The sequence below is a fragment of the Phyllobates terribilis genome, unplaced genomic scaffold, assembly GCF_046119375.1.
Source record: "Phyllobates terribilis strain yellow unplaced genomic scaffold, ASM4611937v1 Scaffold_13__5_contigs__length_258822181, whole genome shotgun sequence".
Classification (NCBI taxonomy): Eukaryota; Metazoa; Chordata; class Amphibia; order Anura; family Dendrobatidae; genus Phyllobates; species Phyllobates terribilis.
The window spans coordinates 220,310,749-220,316,248 of NW_027362773.1; the positions used below are offsets into that span (position 1 = coordinate 220,310,749).

The window sequence follows — 5,500 nt, forward strand, 5'->3', positions numbered from 1 at the left end:
ACTCTATGACTTGTGCCAATGCTCGCATGACACTTTTTCCAGGTGGTTGAAACTGACATGGATTTCAAGCCGAAACGGCTTAAAGAAACGACAGTGATTCTTTTCCTGAATCACCATTTCTAGTGTTTTCCAGCAGTTTTGTAAACATAGTTTGGTGATGTTTTTCTAAGAATTGTTTTGGGCATCGATTGAGTTTGTTTTGGGTTTTTTTTGCTCGTAAAATGCTGCGAACATCACTCAGGAACCATCCAGGGGTCTTTCTATCCTTCTCATTGACTTGTATTGCAAGTATAAAGCAAGCAAAATATACCTGAAAAATGATATGCTCACTTCTGTTAACCGCTTGGCGTTTTGGGAAACTTGATGAGGTTAAAAGACGCTCAATACCTGATCATATGAACAGCAAGTCTTTTTGCATAGAAATGAATCTGTTCAGACTTTTGAGCATTTTGAAAGACTTTTTCAGGAGGTGTTTGAAACAAAGTCACTCGAAATCCAATTTATGAATTTTAAAAAACCTTGAACTGTACAAGGTTCCAATTGATGATACCTTTAAATCAGATTTTTACATTTCAGTGAGGCCTGGAATTTTGTTTCCAATTGAAATCTTCCATTTTCTGAAATGTCTTCCAGAAGGATAATCACTGATATTGATCATGGTGCTATAAGAAAAGGTGTGAAGCTCATAAGGACGAAACAGAGTCTGAGTAGTTGTGGCCGAGTGGTTAAGGCGATGGACTAAAAATCCATTGGGGTCTCCCGGCGCAGGCTCAAATCTTGCCGACTACGTCTAATTTCATGTAACATTTTGACTAGTGTTGATCAAGCACTAAAATGTTCAGGTGCTCAAATCTCAGGCCGAGCTCTCTGTGGTACTCGGTTGCTCGACCCGACCAACGAGCCCAATGTTAGTCTATGGGAGACCCGAGCATTTTTGTCGAGGCAGTCTTTTAACCCTAGAACGCATGACCATAAAAATCTACATTTTCACATACCTGAGGCCTTTTAGGCCCATGTGCAAATAATAAATAAATGACCAACTGGAAATGTCAAACAAATATATACCTGAGAAATACCTAGAGTTTCAAAATTCTAACTAAAGAAATCTTGCAGAAAACAGAAAACAATTAACAGGGCGGGCCTGCGAAGCCCCAGGTATGCGTTCTAGGGTTAAAAGCCTAACAAGTGACAGTGCTCAAATGACAAGGGGACAGCATGGGGATCACCCCAGGAAGTATTTATGATGCACAGGTCACTGCTGTCCACAAAATGGTCAGAGGTATTAAGACACTTTTAAGAGCTCACAATAAAACGTTCAAAAACGAAACTGAAACTGCTTTCCTGTGAAATATGTCAAGGAACTTCCTTTCCAGGGTAAAGAAGACTTGTGTATAAGGTAAAATAAATAACCCCCCCAAAAAATACTCCTCCACACCTTGGGCTATGTTCACAAGTAGCATTTTTTATGCGTTTTTGCACTTTTGTATTGCTTTCAAACGTGACAAATGCATTCACCGGGGAATGTCATTTTAACATTTTGCAACCTTATCTGGCCATGTGCTGTGTGACACATGCATACAGTGCTGAAAAGCATGGGAACAGCATGGGGAAGACCCCTGGAAGCATCTCTGACACCCAGGTCACTGCCTAAAAGTGTGCCCATCAGAAGTCATCCTTGCCGCATCAGAAGATGCAGACTTGCAACTATCCCCGTGCAAGTTCTTGTCCCAGGGCACTGTTCAATTGTACCTCCCACATTACTTGCAATGCAAGCGCAAATATGCAGCCAACCACCCACCCATCCCCAGGCTGCAATACCATACTGCTTGCTTGCACTTGAAATTGGGCCTTTTAGGCATGTGGAGGCGGAATCTGGCCATCACGTCATGGCTGCTTTGGCGGCCTAGAATCCATACTCAGTCCCCAGCCGCCCGGCGGCCGGGTGTCCACACTTGGTCCCCAGCTGCCAGGGGGCGGCCGGGTGTCCATACTCGGTCCCCAGCCGCCCCACGGCCGGGTGTACACACACGGTCCCCAGCTGTTTGGGGGCAGCCAGGTGTCCATAAACGGTCCCCAGCCGCCCCTATTTCTCCTGTCAAATTCCCCCCACAAACTTTTCTTAGCCCGGCCTGCTTTAGGGCAGCATTGGAGGAGACCAATAGAGAACCAGACTCCTCTGGTGGGCCCTGGTTTCTCCATCAGGGGAGTAGAGAGTGCCAAGGTGAGGAGAATGATGATGATGATAGAAGTTAGCATCTGCTTTGTTTTCTTTTAATGCAAGCGTAAGTGTGCAGCCTACCACCCAATCACCCCCAGGCTGCAATGCCATACTGCAAGCTTGCACTTGAAATGGGGCCTTTTAGTTTGGAGGAGGCAGAAGCTGGCCACTACCTCATTTCTGCTTCGGCAGCAAGGTACCCATACTCAGTCCCCAGCCGCCCCTATTTGTCCCGGTGTGCCTTATACATAAGATTAATCGCGTATACCAAAACATTACCTGTGCCCTCCCTTGTGCATTTAGTGGGAAGGACAGCCTATTCTGCTGTAGTGTGTGCATGCCAAACCCCTGCTCTTGGTACATGCAAAGATGCCTCCCACCCTGCACCTGTCATTGCAGACTTGCAACTATCCCCGTTCAAGTCCTTTTCCCACGGCAGTGTTCAATTGTACCTCTCCCATTCCTTGCAATGCAAGCGCAAGTATGCAGCCTGCCACCCGCCCACCCCCAGGCTGCAATACCATACTGCTTGCTTGCTTGCACTTGAAATTGGGCCTTTTAGGCATGTGGAGGCGGAATCTGGCCATCACGTCATGGCTGTGTTGGCGGCCTAGAATCCATACTCAGTCCCCAGCCGCCCCGCGGCCTGGTGTCCACACATGATCCCCAGCCGCCTGGGGGCAGCCGGGTGTCCATGAACGGTCCCCAGCCGCCCCTATTTCTCCTTGGAACATCCCCCCACACAATTTTCTTAGCCTGACCTGCTTTAGGGCAGCATTGGACGAGCCCATCAGAGAACCAGACTCCTCCGGTGGGCCTTGGCTTCTCCATCAGGGGAGTTGAGAGTGCCAAGGTGAGGACCATGATGATGATGATACAAGTTAGCATCTGCTTTGTTTTCTTGGAATGCAAGCGCATGTATGTAGTAACGGCTTGGCCTGAGGTGGTCAGCGTTTTGGCGCATATCCTACCTCCTCCGAGGATTGCTGGATGTTTTCCTGCTACTATTCCAGTTCTATGACTCCCGTTAAAACAAAGCTTCAGGTGATAAATGATGGATGAGGTAGTGTCAAAGGAGAAAGAGCAGGAGGAACAGAGACCATTCACATCAATATCAGGCCAGTCAACCACATATGTCTTGTAGGATATGTTTCCGTAACAAAAGGAGCTGTTCGGCTGCACAGTTATAGGGCATACAGTGAGTGCAATGCCTACCAAAAATTTTGAGGCACTCCAATGGCCATTGGAAATGATATGGAGGTCAGAGGGCCTTAACTAAACCGTTTTTTCCATTTATAGCAACTGAGTCTCCTGTACACTGTTAGCCTAAGCAGTGAATGGAAGGCTTTCCTAAAATTATGAGGAACTGCAATGCCCCTTGAAACAGACGTGGATTACAGCGTACTGAAAACCTTATACCCATTATTGGGGAGTGGGTCTCCCTTAGTTTTCGCCTTTGCATTGAAAAGCAAAAGCTGACTAAAATTAGGAGGAAATGCAATGCCCGTTGGAAGAGTCTTGGAGGTTAGAGGTAATTAAAAACAACATTTCAATGCCCCTTGGAAGAGTTGTGGAGTTCAGAGTGGCTTAAGAAGACACTTTTAATGCCCCTTTGAAGAGACGTGGAGGTCACAGTAGCTAAACAAGACTGTTTTAATGCCCCTCGGAAAAGACGTGGAGGTCCCAGTAGCTTAACAAGACGGTTTGAATGTCCCTTGGAAGAGACGTGTAGGTCACAGTAGCTTAACAAGACGGTTTTATTGCCCCTAGGAAAAGTGGTGGAGGTCGCAGTAGCTTAACAAGACAGTTTTTATACCCCTCAGAAAAGACGTGGAGGTCACAGTAGCTTAACAAGAAGGTTTTAATGCACCTCGGAAAAGTGGTGGAGGTCGCAGTAGCTTAACAAGACTGCTTTAATGCCCCTCGGAAAAGAAGTGGAGGTCCCAGTAGCTTAACAAGACGGTTTGAATGCCCCTTGGAACCGATGTGGAGGTCACAGCAGCTTAACAAGACGCTTTTAATGCCCCCTACAAGAGCCATACAGTACAGCATCTTAAAAATATTATTCCCATTATTGGGGAGTGGGTCTTCCATAGTATTTGCTTATGCATTCCAAGCAAAAGCTTCCAAAAATTAAGACGGAGCAACTTGCAATGCCCCTTACAAGAGCCATGCAGTGCAGCATATTACAAACATAAGTCCCATTATTGGGGAATGGGTCTCCCATAGTATTTGCTTATGCCTTCCAAGCAAAAGCTTCCAAAAATTAGGACGGAGCAACTTGCAATGCCCCTTACAAGAGCCATGCAGTACAGCATATTGCAAACATAAGTCCCATTATTGGGGAGTGGGTCTCCCATAGTATTTGCTTATGCCTTCCAAGCAAAAGCTTCCAAAAATTAAGACGGAGCAACTTGCAATGCCCCTTACAAGAGCCATGTAGTACAGCATATTACAAACATTATTCCCATTACTGGGGAGTGGGTCTTCCATAGGATTTGCTTATGCCTTCCAAGCAAAAGCTTCCAAAAATTAGGATGGAGCAACTTGCAATGCATCTTACAAGAGCCATGCAGTACAGCATATTACAAACATAAGTCCCATTATTGGGGAGTGGGTCTCCCATAGTATTTGCTTATGCCTTCCAAGCAAAAGCTTCCAAAAATTAGGATGGAGCAACTTGAAATGCCCCTTACAAGAGCCATGCAGTACAGCATATTACAAACATAAGTCCCATTTTTGGGGAGTCTGTCTCCCATAGTATTTGCTCATGCCTTCCAAGCAAAAGCTTCCAAAAATTAAGACGGAGCAACTTGCAATGCCCTTTACAAGAGCCATGCAGTACAGCATATTACAAACATTATTCCCATTATTGGGGAGTTTGTCTCCCATAGTATTTGCTTATGACTTCCAAGCAAAAGCTTCCAAAAATTAGTACGGAGCAACTTGCAATGCCCCTTACAAGAGCCATGCAGTACAGTATATTACAAACATAAGTCCCAATATTGGGGAGTGGGTCTCCCATAGTATTTGCTTATGCCTTCCAAGCAAAAGCTTCCAAAAATTAAGATGGAGAAACTTGCAATGCCCCTTACAAGAGCCATGCAGTACAGCACATTGCAAACATAAGTCCCATTATTGGGGAGTGGGTCTCCCATAGTATTTGCTTATGCCTTCCAAGCAAAAGCTTACAAAAATTAGGAGGAAATGCAATGCCCGTTCGAGGACTCGTGGAGGTCCCAGTAGCTTAACAAGACGGTTTTAATGCCCCTTACAAGTGAC

General features: G+C 45.7%; 1 non-coding gene across 1 annotated transcript; it reads left to right on the forward strand.

The window, feature by feature from the left end:
- The first annotated feature begins 707 nt into the window (after positions 1–707).
- TRNAF-AAA (transfer RNA phenylalanine (anticodon AAA)) lies at positions 708–789 on the forward strand. The gene has a single exon. It is a non-coding gene; the product is annotated as a tRNA-Phe (tRNA).
- Positions 790–5,500: the final 4,711 nt, after the last annotated feature.